The sequence below is a fragment of the Saimiri boliviensis genome, chromosome 19 (assembly GCF_048565385.1).
Source record: "Saimiri boliviensis isolate mSaiBol1 chromosome 19, mSaiBol1.pri, whole genome shotgun sequence".
NCBI classification, from domain to species: Eukaryota; Metazoa; Chordata; class Mammalia; order Primates; family Cebidae; genus Saimiri; species Saimiri boliviensis.
This window is the reverse complement of record NC_133467.1, coordinates 13,202,238-13,228,065: the sequence shown is the minus strand read 5'-3', so window position 1 is coordinate 13,228,065 and position 25,828 is coordinate 13,202,238. Positions and strand designations below refer to the sequence as shown.

The window sequence follows — 25,828 nt, the reverse complement described above, 5'->3', positions numbered from 1 at the left end:
AGTTTCTCCAAGAACCGAATGTTCGTGGACTATGTTATCCCCTGTTTTGCCCTTTAATAATTTCATATGTACATGTCCTGTCTTCTCTATTAGTCTGTAATAATTTTTAGGGCTGGATCCCATCTCTTGAACAATTTACCTACCGATCAGTGCCTAACATAGGACATGTTATTAGAGTAGAATTGGTTTTGAACTTGAAATCAGGAACACATGCTGACAGCTCAGAGCTCTGGGTTTGCAGTAGAAAATAAGGTCTGTGAATTTATGTCTGTAAATTTCACTGCAGGTGGTCACAGAGCAATTTTATGAGTCGAGGGCTCCAAGTTTGCAGTGCAGAATATTAGAAGTAAAGCTTTAAAGGAATTAAGTAAATGACAGACCTGTGTATCTGAAGATTTCAACTTAAGTCGAGGAGTTTAAAGCCAAGGTGAGAATTATCAAGAAAGTAAACATGGCTATTTCAACAGCTTAGGGATTTAGCCAAGTTAAATCCTGGGGCAGGATCGTGGATTTTAATTGAAATTAAAATGTAACATCAATGAAGAAGACAGCACTGAGTAAGAGTGGTACTTTCTTCTCATCTTGTACACAAAATGTCAGCCTGACTTTTTCTCCCGGAAGGTTCTGTGAGCCTAAGGAATTTTCTGAGCAGGGTGTCTCCAGACCAGCAACTGGGGTTACATGATTGTTAGTCTAGTCACAAATGGTTTTTAGACCTTCTGTGTCCATCAGTTTTGTTTCCTGACCTAACAGAATATACTGTTTAAATTGCCTTGCCAGGAGTGCTATCGGCCTTGCTACGTTCCATAGGCCTTTTCTCCTGATCCATCTTGTGAATAATCCTCACTGATTTCTCCGTCCGCTGAAGTCCTGGAACTTATCATCCATGCTGCCCGCGGACTCATCAAGTCATGATGTCTTGTCTTGGATGCCCACCTGGTTCGACTCACTCACATTACACACGAGAAAACCAAAGCCAAGAGTGCCACAGTCAGTGTCATAAGGTCATGCAGTCATTTGGTAGCAAAATGGCGATTCGAATCTGAATCTCCACTGACAGTTTGTTATGCTTCCACCTCCATGGCACTGCTCACAGTTACAGTTATAAACATATAATCATAGAAATAATCATGATAATAGAATAATAATGTGGTATATTTGTATAATGCATTGTACCTTATTTCTTAAATTATTATTATTTTTTACTTCTATCGAGAGTACTGATTTGGTTAGAGGGCCAGTTCTTACAATATTTGGTCCCTAGAATTGAGCTCTATTTGCAAGAAAGTCTTTTAAAAATACGGACAAAAATTGTTTGTATTCATGGTATACAACATGATCTTTTGAAATGTGTCTCCATTGTGGAAAGGCTAAATCGTAAGCTCTGTTTTTGGCTGGGAGCACTTATTAGGATTTTCCATGGCCTGGAGAGACCTTGTCCTCCTTCCCTTGTTATGCCTCTGTGCTCACCAAGCAGCCTTCTGAGGACTCATGTGACCTTGCAGGAAGGAGGTAAGCTGGCTGGAGAATTTGAGTATACTACTTCAAGCCCTGGAAAGAATAACTCCCTGAATAAATTAACAGACCGGCATTCCAGTTTCTCAGTCTCTGAAAACTTTGACTTATGTGAACCATCCCCTGAGACTGGTTCATTTGGAGGGATGGACAGACCTGTGTTTTAGAAGCTGCTCAGCTAGGATCAGATCTTCATTGATGATGGCTCCGTTGAGCCACAACTGTGTTGTGGGGCCTGTCAGGTGCGCGCACTAATCACAGCTTCCCGATGAGCTACTTGATTTCTTTTTCTGTTTGGTACACCCCATTTTATGTAGAGCTCAGGTACTTTCACAGGCTGGGTTTAGTACTCACAAAGCTTGATGACAATATCAGGCCAAGAACAGGCCAAGAGGGCCCCCGAGGCAATCCTCGACAGCTGTGAGACAAAGGGGATGCCTGGCTTTTAATTCAGGTGAGGGCAGATTCCAGTTAGAAAAAAAATCCTGAAGCCAATGAGACTTTGCTACCATTTATCAAAAGATCTCATTCTCCGTAAATCTCATTCTCACCTGTATTTAGGACAAACAGCAAGTGGGCCTGTTACTGTGCCGTCAACTCAAACCACCCCACAACTCAGAGTCTTCAACCAACAATCACTTGTTCTCAGAGACCAGCAGGTGAGCAGGGGCAGCTTTCCTTCAGGTTGCAGTGGCGGGGTAGTTCTTCTTCACACGTCCCTCCTGCCCCTCCTGGGACTGGTAAGCCAAGCTGGGCTTGTTCTTTCCACAGTGGAGTCACAGGGGCAGGCGGGACGGCCCTAATGTGCAAGCACATTTCAAGCCCCAGCTTTCCCGTGTCTGCTGCATCCCACGGGCCAAAGCAACTGACATGGCTGAGCCCAGCTTCAAAGGCCAGGGACCTGCCTTCTTGTGGGAGGAGTTGTCAGATTACACAGCAAGGAGTGTGGGCACAGGGAGGGCGGGAGGACTGAAGACATTAAGGTGAGCAGTCCCCAGGGCCAGCTGTCCATTTGGAATTCTTGGTGATAGGTTTTGTTATTCACAGCCCCTGGGAAAGGTTTCTCTGCAGATAGGGTCCTGTTATAAGGGAATGTGGTAACAGTTTGGCAGTCTCTCAAGAAGTTAAATGTAGAATTACCATATAATCCAGCAATTCCACTTCTGGGTATATCCCCGAAAGAATGGAAAGCAGGGACTCGTATAGACACAAGGATATCAATGTTCACTGTGACATTATTCGCATTAGCCAAAAGGTGGAAACAACGCAAATGTTCCTTGAAAGATGAACGGATGAGCAACATGTGGTATATACATACAATGGATTAGTATTCAGTCTTAAAACGGAGGGAAATTCTGACACATGCTACAACACGAATGAACCTTGAAAACATTATGGTAAGTGAAATAAATCAGACACAAGGGATGTGTGTGGGATGACAAATACTGTATGAATCCACTTAACATGAGGTACCTAGAGTAGTCAAATCCATAGAGACAGAAAGTAGAATGGTAGTTACCAGGGGCTGGGGGCAGGGGGAATGGGGTTATGTGGGAGGGTGGAAACATTCTGTAGATGACGGGTAGTGATATGGAGGGTGGTGGTGGTTGAACCATGTGAATGTACTTAATGCCACTGAATTGTATACTTTAAAATGATTAAAAGGGCGAGTTTTCTGTTATATATATTTTACCGCAATGAGAGAGAGAGAGAGAGAGAGAGAGACAGACAGACAGACAGACAGAGCGCTTGGTCATCAGATCTTCAGAGCGACCTGGGGCATCAGATGTGCAGAGAGGGTGTGCAGATCCTACCATCAACCCTGGTGGGAAGGCCTCTGTGTCTCAAAGAAGAGAGAAGGAAGCTCAGGTCTGAAGTATTTGGATTACATATGCTTATGAAATTTTATTTGCAGAATTAAATTTATTTGGCCAGGCTAGAAGCTTGCTGACTTCGTAGAAACTGACGCTAGCTTGTATACGCAAAGTCCTGGGAAATGGGAGGATTCAGGGCCCAAGGACGTAAAATGAGGGCAATTTTGGGGCTGATGAAATTGTGGTCTCTTTTCTCACCTTTTGTTAAATGAACAACATAACAGATGCACGGGGGAGGATGGCGGCCCCAGTAAAGCCAGTGAAGTAATAATGAAGCCGAAATGAGTGCTTCATGACACCTGCAGAGCTTGTCTGGGGAAATGCAAGGTTTTGGTGGGAGAGATGCCCAAACCTTTCTCTTATGATAGTTGGGCTATTGATATATTTTCTGAGAAGAGAAAGCTAATGGTGCCTCAAAACCTACCAGCTTCTGGTGTAGAAGGAAGTAGGTTCACCTACATATTTGCTTTTCTTCTTTTCCCTCACAAATATAGTCTTCAGAAATATGCCAATGACATTGACATCTCAGTGTGGTGAGGGAGGAAGGAGGCGTTTGTCTCTAACCTTGACAACTGAAGAGGACTTCCTTTGTGCAAAGATTCCATGCCTTTATTGTTTTTTCTTTTCTCTCTGTCTCTCCTGTCCCCTATCTCCCTGGACTTGGAAAGAGAGAGATTCTAAATGGCTACCTTTCTATGTGACAACATTTTTAGGGCATCCACCTGGGAGACCAGGGTAGACACATGCTGAGGAAGTGGTACGTTGTCTGATTAGTTGTACCTGCTGTTAGACCTGGCTCTAGGGCAGAGCATCGGCTTGGGATGAGAATAACCTTGAATTCTCTGATGAGTCAGGTGCTCTTTGCTTGAGAGCTCTGGGCCTTGGCAAGTTGGATACCACTAGGCTCTCTGAATGGACAGACCACCGTTGTCTGCGTACTCTGAAGATGTGGAACTAAATATTTCCTTGGCATGGTCTTTTCCTCAGGCAAATACATCCTCGTGAAAGTCTGGGTATGACCAGAGTCCCAAGAACCATGGGCCTGGGTGTCCGGCTGTGGTTCCTGAGGGCAGAGCAATCGAAGTATTGTGAGCAGACCCAGGAGCAACCAAATCAAAGGCCCAAGGAGGGCAACTGACTAGGCTGCCTGTGGTCCTGGGTAACGGAAAATGAAGGGACATTTGGTGAGTCATCACCAGAGCATCCATGGGGCTTGGGCAGAGGCTGCTGGGAGCACTGCCTGCTGTTTTCCAGGGCTCTGTCGTCCAGGCCCATCCCCTCCTGATCAGCGGAAATGCATTCCTTCTTGTTCTAGTCTGGGGCCTAAGATGAACTCTCCCATTTCTCCCTCCTCTTCCTCTAAACATCCCCCAGGGACAGAATGAAGAGTGATTCATACCAGTTGTCCTCGGAGTGAAGACCTGTCAGAGATCTGTTAGGAATGATGTGTTAACAGGGATGGGAAAACGAACACTGGAAAAGCCTCAGGTGGGCCATGGGGGAGGTGTGGGGGTACCTGTGGCAAAGCTGTTCACAGAGTGTGATGGTTTTGGAAAACTACGGTTACTTTTTCTACAATAATCAATACGAATGGGTTTTAAGGATTAAAATTGGCAAATTCTCTGAAAGGTAGGAAGGTGGTTCTTAGATATCTGTGTAATTCCAGTGTTAGGAGGGTGCATAGGAAGTTATTTCACCCATTTCCTTGCCTTTAGGCAGGACCAACCAAGGCACCTGACTCAATTCCAGCCTATTTAAGAAAATCTTGGCTGGGTACGGTGGCTCATGCCTGTAATCCCAGCACTTTGGGAGATTGAGGAGGGCAGATCACCTGAGGTCAGGAGTTTGAGACCAGCCTGGCCAACATGGTGAAACCGCATCTCTACTGAAAATTAAAAAAAAATTAGCCGGGTGTGGTGGTGCACGCCTGTAGTCCCAGCTACTCGGGAGGCTGAGGCCGGAGAATCGCTTGAACCCAGGAGGCGGAGGTTACAGTGAGCCGAGATTGTGCCACTACACTCCAGCCTGGATGATGAAGTGAGATTCTGTTTAAAAAAAAAAAAAACAAAAAACAAAAAAACCTCTATGTAAAAAAATTGCTTGGCTTGTTTTTGTAATAATGTTTGTTGAATATTTTCGATGTTCCAGACACTGATTTCTTGACATGCGGCATCTCCTTTAATCCTTGCAATTACTCTATGAGAAAGGTATTGTTATTATCCACAGTATACAGACAAGAAAACGGAGGCACAGAGAGGTTAAATCACTTGCCCAAGCCCATGTGTTGTTTAGTTAGTGGCTGCTCTGGCTGTGAGCCTGGGCGTCTGACTCCAAAGCCTGAGCCTGGAGCACTGCTTCGGAGCCGTTCCACAGGATCTCACTTTGGTATACCTTCTGCACTGTTGTCTCGGGCTGCCATAACAAAGGGCCACAGATTGGGTGGCTTAGACAACTGAAATTGATTTCCTCACAATTCTGGATGCTAGATGTTTGAGATCAAGGTGCCAACAGGGTTGGTTGCCTGTCTTCGCTGCCACACTGTTCTCAGACTTCCAGCCTCCACGACTGTAAGAAATAAATTTCTGTTGTTTATAAGCCACCCAGTCCATGGTACTTGGTTATAGCAGCCTGAACTGACTATGTCAATAACTATTTAGAGGCCCCCTGGGAAGGGTCATGGAGTGGAGAGGAGATAGCAGTGCTGGAGCCCTGCTTCTGTTCCTGTGGGCTTATGCTGTTCTGAGATTTTATTCTCTCGGAGATTTTTATGAATTAGTAAACATGGATTTTCTTTCCTATTATGGAGTGGTTGTCTTTCTTGCATAGAGGAGAGGGGATGTGTGTATATGATCGTGGCTGCTCCTAGACCTTAATTAGCCTGAGACTCTTCTAGGGTAACCCCTCTGTTGAAGTCAGAGTTTTTTATGTCAGAATTTTATCTCTTTCCAAGGTACAGCCAGAGCCCTAGGAAGGGTTCGACTCTATTACAATATACTTAACTTGAAACTGTAACTAAAAATGATGCTGCTGAATTGCAGATAGAGCAAGCAAGTGAGCGAGTGAGCGTGCAGGAGTGAGCAAGCAGCATCTGTTGAATGGTGAACCCCAGAGTTCAATTACCCCAGTTCTAACTGCAGAAGGTAACCATGGAAACCTCATAATCCAAAGCATCAGCAGTCTTCAAGCACACATATATATGCCTCGAGAGAACAGTACGTATGTGTGAGCATGTGTGCATGTGCCTATGTTTCAGTTTTCGTGTGTGAGGGGTGTGTTTGTGCAATACCTTGACAGTTTGTGTTGTGTGGATGTCACATGGAATGAGTATGGGCGTTTTCTGCCCTGCTTTCTGGTTCTGTTCTCAGTGGTGGTGAAAGAGTGCAGATTTGTTCCAATGTTTGGGTGTTGCGCTCAAAGATGGTTAGAATGTGGGAGAGGATGTGCAACTTCAGCTTAGTGGAGGGCAATGTGGTGGCAGGGTTTGGGCACGTAGGAAGGCTTTTAAGTTATCTCTTTCCCATGTCAGGTTTCTATTGCACTAAAGTGTACAGGAGTTGAATTTTTCACCAGCTGGGAGGTATATTCCTGTGGAACGGAGAAACAGCGTGGATCATATCGAACTTCTCAAACAATCTAATGTGGATATAAATCCAGGTTTGGGGTATCATTTTTACATCACAGTGTCTTTTTTCAGGATATGTGTGGATCTTCTGTATTCTTTTTTCTTTTCTAGCTTTCTGCTTTAAACCTCATTCTTTTTCTGAAGCTTGAGGCTAGCTGCCTATTGCATGAGGGGTATGTGAATATTGCAGTTGGGGAGGGTGGTGGGGGCAGCTTATGGAAGTCTGCTAATGAAATGTGTCACTCAGTGTGTGCACAATGTCAGGGAGACTGTGTGTCACCTGGCAGATCTTTGAGTGTAAGGCAGCTCCATCTGGATTAAGAATTATTTGTTGGGGGAAGGGTACCATATGAAGACTGGGGCTTCAGACAGGCATTCCTAGGTTTCTGAGTGGTGAATGGTGGGCAGGGGGGAGGGGGTGGGCACACACCATGCAAAACCTGGCCTCGTGTTTGAGGCTGTCTCAACTTAATGGTAGCTCTGTACGCGCAAGTATAAGGAGTTACATGTATGTGTGTTTACCAGCCCTGTCCCTCCCGCTTTGCGTGATGTATGAATGAAAGAGAATTTATTAGGAAGCATTGGGAAGAAACTCTGTCTTTTGAATTCTTGCCTTTCGTTCACATTTATAGCTGAGGGTTTTTAAAATATAGAGGTCTTATTTGTCCGTCAAAAGATGATAGCCAAAAGAATATTTTCTTTTCTATTTTTAAAGCAAGCTGCTTCCTGGATGACAGAAATCCACATTGGCATCTCCCAGCAGGGGCTTGAAACACTGCCCACATGGCCCATGTTCCTGTGGTAGCACCATCCCAGCCTCTGTCTGCTCCCAGGAAGAAAGGGCCAGGCTAAAGGGCTGGGAGATATTTGATGTCAGGCAGTTGCTTGTAGCTCTGACACCGTGAAGGGAACTCCTAGTACTGGATGTGTAGCGTTACCTTTTGAGTTTGCCCAAATGGTACCAGCGCAACCCCAGAGATGGGCTGAAGAGAACCACCCACCTGGCATTGATTACTTGTCCCATTCCTGCTGCTGCCCATCCTCATTTCCTTCAGGAGCTGGGTTGTCCACCCAGGATGCCTGAAAGATGCCCTTGCTCTTGGCCCGCCACCTCATCAAAGCAGTCTGGGCAGGAGGAGGCCACCTTCATTCCATCTGCTGTAGTACAGGGGAGGCTCCCACCCGGGCTTCCTACCCTTAACACGCAGTGATTCAGAAACCTGTGGCTTTGCTTTATTTACTCTTTCATTCAATGACTGCTTCTTAAGTGCCTTCCAAATGGTAGATCCTGGAGATACGGCAATGAAGAAGGCACTCTTTTTGCCCTTAGTGAGCTCATACACTAGTCAGGGTGCCAACGAATGAAAAGGCAGTTGTAATACTATATAGTGAGATAAGGGGCAATAGGGGTTAACCCAGGACACTATGGGAGCTACTAAGAGGGGCACTAGCCCTGTTTTGGGGAGCAGGGAGGTTTCTTAGAAGAGCTGATGTCTGATCAGTAACCTAAAGGATGAAGGGGAATTATCTGAGTAAAGGGAGGTGACGGGATGCTTTCCAGCAAGGGGGAATGAGGTATTTCTTAGAAACATAACTGTTTCACAGGTGAAACCTCATGGCAAATGATTTTTAGGAGAGATAAAAAATGAGGGGTTGGGGGAGAGTGAGATGTAGAAATTCAGGAAGCAAACAAGCACACAGAGAGAGGGAGAGACAGAGAAGGCCGGACAGAGAGGAAAAGCTGAATGGTCAGGAGATGGTGAGACAGACAGGACCACAGAATCAGGCACTGTTAGAGACAGAGAGAGGACCACAGAATCAGGCACTGTTAGAGACAGAGAGAGGACCACAGGATCAGGCACTGTTAGAGACAGAGAGAGGACCACTGTTAGGGCCAGAAGGAACCAGAGCAGACATCCACAAACCCCTCATTTTAAAGATAAGAAAATGGAAGCAAAGAAAGGCTAAATAATTCGCCAGAGTCCCAAAGGTGTTTAGTTGGAATGCTGACTGAGGAACCTAGATCTCCGGCTTCCAGTGGATTGGAGAGAGAGGAGACAGAGGGAGACAGGTGGGGGGAGAGCGAAGTCAGAGAGGGAGGGAAGAAAGCGAGGTAAAAGCACAGTTGGCTGAGATTCACGGGCATCTCATTGTCAGAATCATGGTGTGGAGTGAAAGCAGGGGAAGTTTCGATGACATCTCAGCTGGGTTTCTTTCTTTTCCTTTCCCCTCTACCTTTTCCTCATTCTCTCTTTCTCTTTCCCTTTCCAACCACATCCTGCCTACAACTAGATGTCAGGGAACTGGTTGCCATGGTGACTAAATGGTATTCAGGCAAGCTGAATTATTAAACCAGGGTCTTTTCTTTGAAGCCCTGGTCCCAGTATGAAGTCCCCTTAGGGGGTGCCATATGGGGTGCAGGTCTGCGCCAGGGTACTTTCTTGTGAGTCGGGCTGAAAACTGAGAGGACAGGGAGTGTGCCTCGAGCGCTAGGCTCTTTCCCTTGCTAGATGGGTAGAGGTCTGGGGGTGGGGGGAGGTGCACCAGCACAGGTGAGGGATGGAGGGAGACAGGCCAGTGTGCTCCTGAGAAGAGTTCCCGCATCGCAGCCTACTTCCCCTACCTCCTCCGTCTAGAGCATCAGCCACAACTCATCCAAATGGGACAAGAACCAAAACCAATATTTTTGTTATGTCTGAAAGGACACCATATTGTTCTAATTAGTTGTTACTTGTAGCCAGAGAAGGAAGAAATAAAATGGCAGGTATGTCCAGGCGGGTCTACTTGGGCATCCGGCATTGAGCCACCTGCACAGATAGGTAAAGGGAATGGGTCGTGGAATCATCCAGTTGGTGAGCATTCCATGCTCCCAATTGTATCAATGGGTTGTCAAGGACAGTCTTGTTTGTGGGCCCAATTGCTGTTTGTTTTGATGGTGGGGTGGGTATGGATGCTCTGCTCTTTAGAAGATTCTAAGCCAGGAAAACCATGAGCTGTCTGGTATCCTAGCTCTTTAAACTTTTTCATAAAAAAAAGAAACCCACACATTGCAGTGTGAATGCTCCTGCTACAGGATGCGGGGAGAAGCCCTGGGAGGCTGGGGACAGCGCTGTGTGTGTATGTTGGGATAGTGGTGGGTGCATGAAGAGTATATTTTGGGGTTCCTGGAGTCATTCTCCTTCCTTCTGAGCTCCAACAGATTCTGAGGTGATTTCCTAAAGTGGGAAAATCTCTTCCTCTCCTTCACTGTATTGTGCTTCTGACCTGGGGGTTCGAATCCTAGGGCCAGGGAATCTGCAGGCTTCTCAAGGGCTCAAGAGAGGCCCTCACTTGTATCCTTATGCTTGAACAGAAAAACCAACCAAACAAACAATCTTTTTATATGGGAAACCAGACCTCCAAGACTGTTCTAACAATCTGTCAGCCTCTGGAAAACTGACGTGTAGCCCTGATTTTTTTCCTAATGCCCTGCCGGAACATTTTTTTTTCTTTTTAATGTCAAGCTAAAGCTTAGCTTTCTGAAAGTCTGATCGATAGACTCAATTCTTTTCAGGCTTGGTGAGAATTTTCAGGACCTACCTGGTCCAGGGGCCGAAGTCTTGGCTCCTCACAGCATGAATCTCTCAAGCAGACCTTCTGCGGGTAAACGGGGAACTAACCAAGCAGGGTGCATAGCTGCCCCTTTTCCTGCCCCAACGAAGAGGAAAGGTGAGAGGAGCTGTTGGCATCATGGCTATTTAGTTCCCTTTAGTGCACGTTTCCACTGTGTGCCAGGCTCTGCCCTCAGCCAGGGAAGCTCATGGTCAAGTATGAGAGCCAGCTGTTGTCATTCAGCGCTGGCCACCCTCAATCAAGGCCTTCTGAGGGCTTGACCCATCTGGCTGGGCCAAGGCTAAGCTTAAGCAGTAAGAGCGGAGAGGGAAGGCTGGGTGCGGCGGCTTAGCCTGTAATCCCAGCACCACTGGAGGCCGAGGCCGGCGGATCACGAAGTAAAGAGATCCAGACCATCCTGGCCAACATGGTGAAACCCTGTTCTGTATTAAAAATACAAAAATTAGCTGGGCATGGTGGCATGTGCCGGTAGTCCCAGCTACTCAGGAGGCTGAGGCAGGAGAATTGCTTGAACCCCGGAGGTGGAGGTTGCAGCCAGCCGAGATTGTGCCAATGCACTCCAGCCTGGTGCCTGGCAACAGAGTGAGACTCTGTCTCAAAAAAAAAAAAAAAAAAAGTGGAGAGGGAAAGACCTTCCTCTTTCTCCCCCCTCCTTCTCTGCGGCTCCCTTTTCTTCTTGTCCCTTCCAACCCCACTGGCTCCTCTTCTTTTTCTGGAGCCCCTCTCTTCTCTGACTCTGTTCCTGGGGGAGAGGAGGCAGCTGTTTATAAAGCCAACTGTCAGAGCCCCCCCAGGGACCCTATTGGGACGTGTAAAGATGGGTGGGTGGGACGGAACGACATCACCTGTAGGTTTCTGGGAGACTTTTCTGTTATTTTTGAGGAAAAGATATGCAGAAAGCCATATGGGGAAGAGGATACCCTAGAGGGATTCTGGTCTAGGAAGCCTTGGAAAGTCCAGTTTGACTTAGTTTTGGGGCTGCGGATATTTTGTGCTCCTTAACTGCCGCCAGGAAACAGTGTCTCCCGAGAGCCCTCAGCTGGTCCCTGGAGACCTTCAAAGAGCGTCTGGTTCAGTCCACAGGCAGCGAAGAGGCTCTGCATCAGGCTAGGGCCTCCTTTCCTTGCGAAGCATCTGGCTCTGGCTCATCCAGCACGCCCCTCCTTCCCCCTTAACTCGATCCTTGAAGCCCCCAGTTCACTTGCTTCTTTTTGTTTGTTTGTTTGTTTTCTCTGTTGCTCTGTCCCCAGGCTGGAGTGCAGTGGCGCGATCTCGGGTCACTGCAGCCTCCGCCTCCCAGGTTCTAGCCGTTTTCCTGCCTCAGCCTCCCGAATAGCTGGGACTACAGATGCGCGCCACCACGCCCGGCGAATTTTTAGTAGAGACGGGGTTTCGCCATGTTGGTCAGGATGGTCTCAATCTCTGGACCTAAGGATCCGCCCACCTCAGCCTCCCGCAGTGCTGGGATTACAGGCAGGGACTGGCCCCCTTGCTTCTTTGGAGATGTAATTATGCTTTTCCTCTCCCTGCCTAGCAAGGCAAGCAGCCAGGACCCTGGTGAGTTCCATGAGTGGGACCCCAGGAGGGGGCCATCCAGCCCACAAACGAGAATTGAGTTCTCGAGTGGAAATCGCCCGCAGAAGTTTGATGTTATTGAACTTTTCCACAGAAACCCTGACCTAAATTTCTTGATCTCAGGCGGTTTACAACACAAATCCCCACCTAAATGAAGCCTGGCGGCACGCTCCCCACCGCCCCCAGTCCCGGGTGTGCGCGCTCACGCTGGCGTCCCGCTCCCACCCTCCCCGTCCCGCTCCCACCCTCCCCGCGCTCCCTCGCCGCCTCTCGGGGCTGCCCTGTCTGGACAGCGATCTCTTCTGCTGTTTGGCTACAGCTCTCTTCTCCGCTCCTCCTTTGTTAGTCCCCGGTCTGCCGTCTCTGCGGGTGGCATGTATGCGAGTTCTCTTACTGACTGCCAGAAATTTCTTTTCCACAGTGTGAGCAGGAGACAGATCTTTTTTTAATTGTCTCTCTCTTATTTATTTTGTTCTCCGTTTCTGTTCCTCACCTCCGCCTGCCTTCCTTCCCCGTCCCTTCTGTGGATTCCTCCTTCCCCCTTCAATTTCACCATCTCTCCGCCCCCGTCTTCGCTCTCCCTCCCCCACCCCTTTGCTCTTTTAAAATAATTCAATGATGTCTCGGGAATACTAGCACACCGTCTTCATTCAGCTGAGCGCGGGACTCTGCATTAATTCAAGGTAAGCCCCGGGTTCTTGCTGCCGGACCCGTCTGTCTTGCGCCCCGCGTTCACTGCCTGCGTGGCTGCGCCACACTCCCCGGCGGCGCCACGGGTCCGGGTCCGGCCCCGGCCCTGCTACCTGTTGTGGGGGTGCGTAGACCTTGGAGATCCGTAGTTGGCCCTAACCTTCTCGGAATCTCCTCTGCACGCGCTCTGTTCTTCCTCTGCACGCCCTGTCATTCCTTTGCAACTTCCGTGGGAATTGTCCTGGTGTGGGAAAGCCCCCGCACCCTTCTGCGCTTAGGGTGTGCGTGTTGCGCCCCTTGCTGCAGCGCTCAGAGCGGCATCCCGCTCGAGGTTGCAGGGTTCTCACCGGGCAGCGGGGAAGGCTCTCGCCGCCGCTGGGGAGCAGAGCCAGGCTCCGAGCTGGGAGCAGGCTCGCAAGCCTGGGGGCTCTGGCCGCCCTTCGTGCCTCAGGGAGCAGGCGGCTCCGAGGGTGCTCTGCACTGGGAAGTTCTGTGCTGGGATCGCTGGTGGGGAGGCTGCGCGGGCTGAGCTTACAGTGAAGTTTTGGTGAAGGAAGCTGCAAACACCTTTGGGGGCGACTCGGGACTGCCGTAGGGTAGGGTAGGGTAGGATGGGTATCTACGGAGTTGCGGGACAGAGCGGCGTCGGGGTGTGGGTCCTTTCCTGGGATAGGGCTGGGAACTGGGGCTCAAAGTGAGGGAAGAAATGGCACAGAGAAAGCCAGGATGCTTTGGGTGCCTTGCTTTTTGATCGGGCTTGAGTCTCCTTGCGTGAGGGTGGTTGTGCGTCCTTTCCCAGGGATGGAACATCCAGTTCTCTGTGTTTTTTTTGCTTTGTTCCCATGTCTTGGAGAGAATGATGGGAGACACTAACCCACCGACGTCTCCCTTGAGATCACAGCTTCCTTGAGGGGACTGATGTCACCTGCTGCTATTGGGTCTATGAGTCTGGCTGCTCAGAGCAGGTTATTCAGGCTGTGGGTGGGTGGATGGCCAAGGTCTGGGGGGTTGTAATGGTTCACTGTGTTGGAATACTGATTTGTACTTACTCTTGGGTAAGAATCACACTGTGTCATAGAAACATCATCCTCAGAGGAAAGGCTGGGAGTCAGGAGGGTTCACCCCAAAGAGCAGGTTGAACCCAGAGAGGAGTTTTTATGCAAGGGAAGGATGTTTCTGTTGCTTAAATAAGAGCATTATCTTATCCCCACTGAGTTCAGAATCAGAGGAAAAGGGGCTTCCTCTTCTGGGATTGGGATTTGGAGTAGACACCAGGAAAAACCTTTCCATTTGCCATTCCAAGAAGAATTACTAATGGGAAAATAGAGAACTTCCCCTGTAAATATATGGATCTTGTAGGATGGTGCAGCGATTTCTACCATCTAAAATAAGATAAAGTTTTCTTGTCGTTTGATTCCATTACACTGTTCTCTCATATGCTAAGTTTCTGATCAGCTAAGACACTCTTTGCCGCTTTGTAGTATAGTATAATCATGTCATTTATGATTGATTGAGTGTCCAAGCCGGGACATTTCTGAGAGTGGACAGAGATGTTGGTAATAATTACACCAGGCCAGTGAAGACTCCCATACAGATAGAGACAAATGATTGCCCTAAGAGTGACTGTATTTGCATCAGGTTAGAGGCAGGGATAATTCAAGAGGCAGCATGTGTTTCTTTCATGTCATTTGAATCTTGCATCGTTCTTCCTGACTTGAATTTCTAATGGACTTTCTTTCAGTTCCCTCTGAAAATCCAGCTCTCAAATACAAATCTCTTTCCTTTATAAATACCTTTTTCTCCCATTACACGGGTCCCTCTGAAATGCCCATTCCTGGAGTACAGCTTCATGCTCTAACTCTTCAGGGATTACAAACTGAGAGTGATTTACATGGAGCTGTTTCTATTCCTCCGTCTGCTTGGTTGTATTTATGAGCCTGCGGCTCCCAGGGGCTGTCCTTCTGCCAGGAATTGTGAGTGTTGTGTTGATGGTAGCATGATATACAGTGACCCACGTAGTCACACGTTGAGCTATTGGATCATTGCTATCACAGCTCCTCCACTCCTTCAAGGCTAGGGTGTGTATGTCGGGTGTGAGAGAAGGAAGAGGAAAAAAAATCCTACATGTCTAGATTTCAAGCTAAGAAACTCATGTTCAAGAAGCATCCTATTGCAGAGAAATGTCTGTTTTTTACTTCCTTGCTTGCGTGAGGGAGTGATGAAGATTCTTGGGGATGTGTCAGTCACACCTCCGTCCCCCTTGCAGCCTGTGAGTCTGCCAGACAGCTAAGTCCCTACAGGGCCTCAAAAAGAGTTGTAACTGTTGCTTGACTGCTTATTGTTATATTTTCCAAATATTATATCAAGCAGCTTGCAGACATTTTCATAATTGTTAACCAATCCTATTAAGAAGTTATCTCCATTTTATAGATGAGGAAACAGATGCTCAGAAAAGTTAACTAACTTTCTCAAGTTCACCCAGCTAGTAGGAAGCAGAGCTGGGATTTGAACCCAGGCTAGCTGACTTCCTGAACACGAGGTTGACCCTTTGTGCTGAAGTTGATGGGGTCAGCATTTGACTCACAGTTAGTCTCAGCTGCTCAGCCTGGAAGGTGATGGCTGGTTCCGGAGTCGGGTAGATTGGTCAGTCTGCTTGGCCATCCTGCCCGGTTCTTAACTCATGTTACCCCTGTTTTTGCTGTCAGCACGTCCTTACTTGGTGTCCGCCTGAGTCCATTTTGCTTTGCCATAAAGACAATACTTGAGGTTGGATAATTTATAAAGAAAAGAGCTTTATTTGGGTTATGACTCTGCAGGCTATACAAAAAAGCATGGTGCCAACACCTGCTTCTGGTGAAGGCTTCAGGAAGCGTTCACTCTTGGCGGAAAGGGAAGGGGAGCTGGTGTGTGCAGATTACATGATGACAGAGAAGCAAGAGAGAGAGAGAGAGAGAGAGAGAGAGAGAGAGAAAGAGAGAGGAGGGAGGTGCCAGCCTCTTTCTACCAACCAGATCTTATGGCAAGTAATAGAAAGAGAATGCATTCATTACCTCGAGGGTGGTGCTAAGTTCATGAAGGATCTGCCCCTATGACCCAAACACCTCTCGCTAGGCCCCCGCCTCCAACATTGCGGGGGGAGGTCACATTTCAGCATGAGATTTGGAAGGGATGAACAACCAAACTTTATTGCCTTCCACTCTTTGCCCGGCAGCCTAGATCTCACCAGAGGACTCTCACCTCTGGATCCCAGCCCATCATCTCATGAGTCCTTCCTGGAGTGGTGGAATTGACTAACGGAAAGGTGGAGCCTGTGCCACCATCTGATTTTCAGGCTTTGTCTGCATCTTGGTTATCGATGCCCGCCTCCCTCAGGATCATAGTTAGGTGAATCTAGTTGTCTCAGAGACTGACCATGGCCTAGATTGGAAAGAGCCTTCCCTCCCCTTGGCTTCCCCAGAAGTACTTCTGTAGACTAGTAGGGGAACCAGACCATCCCTAGTTGATAATGTGTTGGTTGGGTCCTTCAGATCCTCTCTATCACAAAGGCAAAAATAGAGGCTCATGTAGATAATTCCAGACATTGTCATTCCTACCCACCCTGCAGCACGATAATTTACCAGACCAAGAACAGAGTGGCTGGGGGGAAAGAGGCAGGATGGTGAGTGGGTCAGGGTGAGGTAGTTAAAGGGTACTGCATGGGAAACTTCATTTCTACCGGACTCAGCCCCGCTAAGAAGCCATGTGACCTTGCGCAAGCCACCAACCTAGTTGGACCTCATTTAATTTGCCTGAAAATGAAGGTTGGGAAGATGCCTTGCGGGTATTTTCTAGCTTTAGCAGTCCCACAATTCAGGGTATAAATCCTAGGCAGAGCCGTGCCTTTCCTCTTCCCCTCCATCGGTGGAGGGTAGACAGGGCAGATGGGGCTGATGGACAAGAGTTAGACGGAGGGTCATGGAGGAAACCTCCTGGGTGGAGCAGCGACTGCCCTTGGTCTCTTGTGGGCAGGCCTCAGCCCAGTTCTGGTCTGGAAAAGTGGGGTAGCTCATCTGGGCAGGGATGAGCAGATGAATTGCTGGCATATATTACTTTGCATCCCCAGTAAGTGAGGGAGAATTGGGAAATGCAGGAAATACAGTACTCTACTAACAGCCATCTGCAATATGCCCTGAATGATGATCTGAGCAGTGGGGGAACGGGGTGGAGGTGAGAGGTAGGACGATGGGAGAAGAGAGACGCGTTCTTTGTCCTCCTGGTGCTGACAGCGTTGGGGGAGCCTGGAACTAGGCCACTGGACCAATTATGCATGTTACAAATCATAAAGCCATTTGGAACCAAAAAGCCCCTTGCAAAACCAATTTTACAAACAGTTGTAACAAACGGTTAGAGTTGTTTATGTGCAAATCAAGTACTTTCCTAAAAGAAGCAAAGATGTGTGGTGTCTTTCTCATTGTAACCCGGAAAACTGGTGTTATGAATGTCATCCTCATCCCTGACATGAGGATTCAGGAGGGTTCTATTGTCTGCAATACATGCATCGACTTGGAGGAATTGTGCTGAATGAGGTTCTAGAATGGGCTCCCCCAAGGAAACACCTTTCCATTTATGTTCACATGGTATTGCTTTGGAAGATTCAGTCTCTGAATCACAGGGCCTTTGTAAAATTTCCTCCCTAAACGCTAGTCTGTGATTGGGGTGAAGAGAGAGTGTTCTAGATTCTCAGTGTAGGATTAGTAGTGACAGCCGCAGCTGAATGGGGCTGAGGGCACTGCCCCTGGGAGCATCAGGATGAAGAAGGTGTGATACTATCTTGGGCACAGCAGCCTGTGGCACAGGAGTGCTTCTGTCCCTGTGAGTTTTCATATAATTTCTAACCTGGGTAAAAAATATCTGGGGCTGCACTGATGGACACACCTCTTATTGCTGAAAATATCATTGTAGTTGCAAAAATGCAACTTGATATCAAAGTAGTTCTCTGCGCCTTGCTATTTTGCAGAAGGTATCTGTGCGTATGCCTCTCTTAAGTAGCTTTTGGGATTCCTTCCCCTTTCTCAGGAACCAAATGTGTACATGTTCTTTTTCCAGAAGGAATGGAAAAATAAGGATAAAAATGACATGGTTCTTTCTCTTAGGTGATTGGTTTCTAAGTATTTCTTTTATCAAATTACATATTTAAGAAAGTATTTCTTTTATCAAATTATATATTCTATGACCCTGGCATAGTGGATCTGGTCTTGTTCTAATCCATACTAGCTGTTTGACTGTGAGAAAAATCACTTAAACCTGCTGGGTCTCCACTTAATACATAGGCACATAACTCTGTCTTTCAGAGAAGGGGATCTGGAGCCAATGGTCACCTGAGGCCCCTTCCCATGTGAAGATCATTGACTGTCATCTGATTCTTTCTCCCTCCCCTTCTCTCTCTTCCTCTATTCTGGTCTCCCCCTCTTACCCTTGACTTGTTATATAATAGAATTTTTTTGTTTGCTATATTTACTGAATAGGAATTTTATTCTTTGTTCTTCATTTAAAAGGCCGTGAGGAACATTTTACATTTCTGCTTCTGAAAAGAAGGTAAATTGAGTTACTCTTGACTTGTTTAGTCCTTGATTGATGTTTTCTTGAATGTAATGATCCAAAATACAAAAAAGTTCCACCTCTCCTTAGTGAAGGGATTCCCCGTGACAAGTGAACACACATCCAACTTCCACCTTTCTTTGTTTTGTTGGATCTCAGACTGGGTTAATGAGCTGTTCGATGCTGAAGTCTCAGCGTCCTAGACTCGTCCAGTCAAGGACAGTCAGCCTCCCAACCTCAGAAACTGAGCCCTGGTTCAGAGCAGCTCCCATGGTGACTGGAGAGGAAGGGGTCTGGGCTTGGGGGGCAAAGCCCCTGATGTGTGCTCAGTTCTGTCACCGGGTGAAAAATCACTTAGCTTCGCCCTGCTTTTCCCTTCGTTTCTTCTACTCTCATTTCCCCCCTTCCCTCTTTCTGAAAATGTGTCCTGAGTGCCTGTTCTGGGCCAGGCACTGACTTGGATACTGGGAATAGAGCAGTGAACAAGGCAGCCAAATATACTACTGTTGTGGAATTTATATTCTATTGTAGGAAGAGAGAAACCAAACATAGATAAGTAGATTGTTAAAAAAAAAATCAGACCATAATGAATGGCATTCAGAGAATTCGTAGAGGGTGATGTGACAGTGACAGGGTAGCACTTTAGATTGCAGCATCAGGGAAGGCTTCTGAGGAGGCGACATTTAAGCCATAGATCAGAATGATAAAAATGAAATAGGATCTATATCACCAATTCTATATGGCTATTAGGAGGAATAAGTTAAATTGTATGCAGAAGTGTTTCAGAGACTGTGAAATGAATGCAGCACATTTTCTATCTCATTGGGGAAAATTCTTTGAGGTCAAGCATTGTGATTAATTAATATTTACAGTTTCAGTACCTAGTGTGGTAGTGAATGTAGGATGAATTAAATTATAAATGCAAATCGGGAGTTCAGAGGAGATGTTTAAGAAATAAATTAGATGGTGCCCAGGACAAGCCTATGTGGGAAGAAGATCCTGTTCCTTCTGCTTTTGGCACTACTGGGCATTCCTGGATGTTTGCATCTGTGAAGCCCTGGGAGAGTGAAGGAGGTTCCTTGGGTTTACAGGATACAGAGGGATGGAGCGGGACAGGCAATACGGAGGGGGTAGAGTTTCTGAGGAAGATCCAGGCTGCTCTTCTTGCTTTTCAGGGTCTTCTTAACGCAGAGCAGACAGAAGTTAACTTAGTGGAAACTGGGAAGAGACGCCCAGGCCTCCTTCTGCCTCCCGCACGTGGGAGGGTGGCTGTTTTCCCCACGCTGCCCAGGATGTGGACTGCGTAGCCTTTGGCTTCCTCCAGTGCTGCCACAGCGCTCTCTTCTCCCCAGCCCAGGGTGGGGCTCACTGGGTTCAGAGGGGCTCTCAGTCCACCCTGCGAACTGCGACTCTGAAAACCTGCTCCCCTCCTCCCTACTACCTGCCACAACCTACCTCCTGCACCCAGAGCTGTGAGTCACAGTTGTTCAAACACGGAGGTGTGAATCACTCAACTTCCAGCCTTTGAGATGTCTTGGGTGACAGCTGAGGGAGAAGGCTGTGTGTGTCCCTGCCCCTCACTTCCCTTTGGCTTCCTTCACTTAGACCCTAGATCTCAGACCTCACGGGCCACAAGACCAGTCTGGGGTTACACTCACACGAGGCGGGGTCCTTAGGAAGAACATCCTGTCCCAAGGTGTGGTTCTTGGACCAGCTACATCACCACCCCTGAGAACTTCTGAGGCATTCAAATTCTCATGCCCAGTCCCAGATGTCCTGAATCAGAAACTCTGGGGGCGGGGTCAAGCACTCTGGGGGCGGGGCCAAGCACTGCAGGGGAGTCTGATGCACATAAGTTTGGGAACCCGTGCTAGAAGGATAGCTGAAGGGACTTATTGATTGTGGAGCATCTGGCATGTGCCAGAAACTAGATATATTGTACACCTCTTTGAGGTGTAAGAATTGGCATTTCTGTTTTATAGCTGAGCAGAAAGGCCTGCAGAACCCGAGATCATAGGTGGTAGATCCTGAGTTTAACTCCAGTCTTGACTTTGAAGCCAGAATTATTGTGAGGTCTGGACCCCTCATTACAGTGCAAATATTTCTGAAGACATCTGTTACTAATCAGTAACATCTTAGTGCTAATTCCCGTCCTGACCATTCACAATAGACTGCAGAGAGGAGAGCAGGCCAGCCCTGAGAAGGAGGCTGGGAGATCTTGGTGGCGTCTCATGGGTGTTCCCACTGCTTGGCAGTTTCTCCTCCGGTTATCTTTGGCTGAGCTCCTCCTCCAGATGGCACTGAGTGACTGATCCTTAAATGCAGGTGCTTCCCAGTCCACCCTGGCCCTGTTAGCTATTTTTGGACCACATATCCCTCCCTTTGCCTCAGCCATTGCTCGTATGCTGGTGACTTCCAAATTTGTTTTCCAACCTAGGATTCTCTTTTGAGTTTCAGGGGTTCTCTCCAATGGAATACTAGATGTTTGTGCTTCAACACTTATAGTATCTCAACTCACTTGTCTAAAACTGAATCCATCTTCATGTCCCAAGTCTTGTCCTCCTCCCACATAGCCTCTTTCAGCAAGTCGTACCACCCTCCATCCTGTTGCCCAGGAAAGAAATCTAGGCGTCATTTGTGACAGTTCTTCCTCCCTTTTGCCCTGACACCTGACCTGCCCTGGCCCACCCCTGGCGGCCTGGCTCACAGTTGCTCATCCCGATTCCTCGATCCCTTCAGGCTGTCCTAGGCTCTTCTCCTTGCGCCCTTGGCATCCCGTGCTTACCTCTGACGCTGTGCTTCTCAGGTAGTGTTGTAACCATCAGCGTCCCCTGTGCAGAGATCCTTGATGGCTAGAATTGTATCTTATGTATGTGTTTCCAGTGCTTTTCCCTTAGTAGGTGACTGATAAGTTTACTGAATACGTAAGTAAGGGAGCTACTCTGGAACCTTTGGCAAACCCTGATTCTCCTTCCCTTTGTTGCAGTACAGTCTCCCCTGTGATGGGGTCATTGTGCTCCCCAGCTGTGGCTTTGACAAGGTCCCTATCAGTTGACTTTGAAGTGACAGTGAGGACCCATCAGCTCCTCTCAGAGAAAGTGGGGAGTTAACTGAAAGTGGTGATACTACGGAGCGTGTGTGTGGTGTGTGTATCTGTGTAGAAAGTGTTGCCATGAAGCTGAAGTGCCAGAATCCGGGCAGATTTCATATTCCTGCCATCTTTGTGTCCAACAGTTTTTAATTTATAGAAAATTAAAGGAGAGTTTTCTCTGATCTCCCCATTTCTCATCCTTCCCCCCAGGGTAAAGATTGTATTTCAGTGATCACTGCATACCCACAGCTCCTCAGTACATTGCCAAGAACACAGTTAAGTGCTGAATACATGTTCGGAAAGAGACCTGGCTCATGGCAAGAACTCTAGGGGAGGTTCTGGGCTGGGAGAATGAGGTCAGGACCTACACGTCCGTGATCAGACCAGCTGAGTCCCATGGCTTTGAATACCATCTGTATGCCCCACACCCCTGTAGCAGTTAGCTTTGCTGCATAATAAATCACCTCCGAACTCAGAGGCCTAAAACAACAGTTAGCGTTTCTCACAATTCCGTGGGCTGGCTGGTGGTTCCCTTGTCCTAGGCAGGCCTGGCTAGAGCTGGATGGTCTGGTTTGGCCTCACTGACATCTGTGGGTCATCAGATGAGGCAGGGGCAGGGGGACAGCTGGGATGCTGGAGCCTCTCTCTTTATGGTTTTGTATCCCCAGAGAGGCCAGCCCAGGTGTCTTCACATGGTTGCAGAAGGTTTCAGAAGCAAGAATGTCTTTGTTTGAGCTGCTATAACACAATGTCATAGGCTGGGTGGTTCACAAACAGCAGGAATTTAATTTTTACAGTTCCAGAGGCTGGGAAGTCTGATAGCAAGGCACTGGCAGCAGATTTCATCGTGGTGAGGGCCTGCTTCCTGGTTTGTAGGTGGTGCCTGCATGTCCTCACATGGTGGAAAGGTAAGGAGCTCGCTGGGGCCTCTTCTGTAAGGGCACTAATCCCATTCATGAGGTCCCCACCCTCATGACCTGATCTCTTCCTAAAGGCCACACCTCCTAATACCATTACAATGGTGATTAGCTTTCAACATATGAATTTTGGGAGGATACAGACATGCAGAACACAGCAAGGGGAGAGCACGTGCCCCAGTGAGAAAGCCCAGTGAGACACCCAGAAGAAAGTTTTCTGCCGGTGTCTCATTTCCTACTGTTTCATTGCCTAAAGTAAGTCACATGCTAAGCTAGACTTAGTATAGGGAGTCGCCGCCCAAGGCATGAATATGGGAAGATGTGAACAAATCGGGATTTGTGTTAGCTTGGGTCCTCTGAGGAGTAGCCACCAAGATGGGGTGAAATGTACATGGATTTTATTACGGGACAAACTGATGAGAGTAATGGGGAGGGAGTTGGAAAAGGCTGGAAAAGCCATGAGACCACCATGCAAGTCTAACCCTGAGTGACAGACTGAGGGAAGGTAGGTTGAGTGCAAGGGTCCTTGCCTGCTGTGCAGTCTGAGGGTTGTAAGGCTTTGGGAGGCCCTCAAGCCACAGTTAGCTGTTAAGAGAGTCCTGTGTCTCGGAGGTCTGCTAAGCACATTCCCACGGCCATCATAGTGTCGTTACTCAAAGAATGTATTAGAACTCCCAAATGGATACCTCCAGCTCAGACCTGTCTCCTAAGCTCTAGACTTCTATAACCAATGGCTTTCTTAATCTTTCTACTGGGTGGTCTGAGAAGCATCTCAAACTTACTATGTCCAAACTGAACTCTTGATCTCGGCCTCCAGATCCATTTTCCTCCAGCTTTCTTTATCTTGGTAAGTGGCATCGTCATCCACCTGCAAGTCCAGGAGTCACTGTTGATACTTGCCCCTCTATACGTTTTAGTAGGTGATCCATTATGAAAGCCTGTCCACCTTATCCCTCAGTATTTCTCGATTGTGTCTTCTCTGCAGCTCTGCTGCCATTACCAAGGAAACCATCTTCATCTCTCCCTTGCTCAATCATAGTAGCCTCCTAACCCATCTCTCCACTTCTTCTCTGGTCCCCTTCACAGCTCCAAGCTCTACACTGAAGCCTGCATGATCTTGAAGTGTAAACATGATGATACCACCTTTCAGCTTGAACTCCAAGATCTTAGCCATGGTCTGTGCCCTGCATGCTCCAGCCCCTTCCTCCCCTGCCCCCAGTTTCGATGCCTACATTGCTGTCTGTCACCCACTACCTTCCAGCTACTCTGGCTTCCTTTAAAACACGCCACGCTCTTTCTCATTGTAGGCCTTTGCACATGCTGTTTCCTGTCCCTGTCATCTCCCATCTTCTCACGCCCCATTCACCTGGTTAGCGCCTATTCATTCTTCGTTGTTGACTTAACTGCCATTTCTTCAATGAGATCTTCTATCTCATAGACAACTGCCACCCCCACGCTAGCCCATCTAATGTATGTTCCTCTATGACACTCTCTTAGAGCATTCTACAGTTTTATAGCACCTACCCCAGTTGATGTGTGTATACTTAGTTACTTGTTAGTTTAGCATCTGTGTCTCCCAGGCAGAAAGTTCCGTAAGGATTGGGACTGTGTTTGAATTGTTCATGGTTGTGTCTCAGAGCACAGCACCATGCCTGGTATATAGCAGCATATCAATCACTGTTGGTTGAATGGATACAGGTCCAAGGGAGTGAACGGGAATGGGGGAGAATGGTCTTGTGGGGATGTGCCCCTCCCAGTCCCTGACTCAGGAGACAGTAAAGCTGCTGTGATTCTGAGCATGTCAGCCGAGACATAGCATCGTTTCTCCCTGCACATTCCTTACTGCCTTACCTGCCTTGTGCTCTCCATACCCTCAGACTGGGGATTTTATTTTATTTTTGAGATGGAGTCACTCTGTCACCCAGGCTGGAGTGCAGTGGCATGAGGTTGGCTCACTGCAACCTCTGCCTCCTGGGTCCAAGCAATTCTCCTGGCTCAGCCTCCTAAGTAGCTGGGAATACAGGTGCACACCACCATGCCTTGCTAATTTTTGTATTTTTAGTAGAAACGGCATTTCGTCATGTTAGCCAGGATGGTCTCAATCTCCTGACCTCATGATCTGCCCACCTCGGCCTCCCAAAGTGCTGAGATTACAGGCATGAGCCGCGGCCTCTGGCCCCTGATTGGCCCCATCTCTTCATAATGAAGGTCCAGGGTCTCAAAGGGATTGGGCTGATCAGCTGTTTCTGGATTGGACAGAGAAGCTGGGGCCCCTTCCTGAGCTCACCCCCAACCTATGAAGGCATCCTGGTCCCTGGTTTCATTCTGGTTCCTGCTTCCTCTGGCTTTCGCCACCACCCCTCCCTGTCATGGCTACCTCCTCCCAGCCCTCTCTCCCCTTCTTCTCTGCCTGCCTCAAGTTTCTTATGGCTGAAACCATAGGCTGACGCACCTCAGAAATGTCAGAACAGGGGCCTTAATGATGATGCTGGCTGCGCTGGGCGTGAGTGGAGGAGAGGGCCTGAGGGTCAGCGTGGGGAAGGTGCCTGGGGAATGGGACAAACACAGCCTGAGTTCCATGTGTGGCTGCCACAGCTCTGACCCCAGATTCTGTCTTGTTCTGTCCCCCTTGAGTGGGGCAAGGCCTGCTGGCACCTGAAAAATTGTTGCTGAAATTCTGTTGCTGAAACATGAAGTTGCCCAAGTCCCGGTGACAGAATTTCCTATGGGTAGGTGAGTCCAGCATCAGAGGGGCAAGAGCTAAGCATGTGGGGAGTCTGTGCTGCAGGGCAGGGCTTAAGGTAGCAGCTTTCAGACTGGGTCCTAGCTCTCCCAATTATTAGCTAAGTGGCTCCGTGCAGTGACTTATTTTCTTTGAGTCTCAGTTTCCTTGATGTATATAGGTGTAATACTTAACCTTATAGGATTTGTGTAAAGATTGAATCAGTAGAAACAATCAACAAATATTAGCTAGAGATGATCTGGGCCTGTTTGAGAGCAGGGGATTGTACTGAGCTTTTGTGGGGAGGGAAGAGCAGGGTGGCAGGCAGAGCTCTAGCTGGGGACCGCCATGGTATCAATGGCTGGCCCTCTTCATCTGCTGTCTTATGGCTTGTCAGAGCCTCAAGCCCAGTAAAAGTTGGCTAAACAAGCACATAAAGTATTTGTGGCGACAGACAATGCAGATTGCCTTGGATCTCATATCCTTTCAGGTATGGCTATGGTGGAGAAGTGTATTATTAGGGTTTCCCAGAGGTAGAATCAATAGGAAATAGATAGATAGATGAAAGGGGATTTTTTACAGGAACTGGCTTATGTAATTATGGAGGCCAAGAAGTCCCATGACAGGCTATCT

The 25,828-nt window shown here is 47.9% G+C and overlaps 1 long non-coding RNA gene across 1 annotated transcript in view; it reads left to right on the top strand.

Annotated features, from left to right (window-relative positions):
- The first annotated feature begins 226 nt into the window (after nt 1-226).
- LOC141582145 (uncharacterized) overlaps nt 227-25,828 on the top strand; it is an 86,111-nt gene continuing 60,509 nt past the window's right edge. The window contains exons 1-2 of the long non-coding RNA XR_012514984.1: nt 227-2,174; nt 2,764-2,912. This is a non-coding gene — a long non-coding RNA (uncharacterized LOC141582145). The remainder of the gene's footprint in view (nt 2,175-2,763; nt 2,913-25,828) is intronic.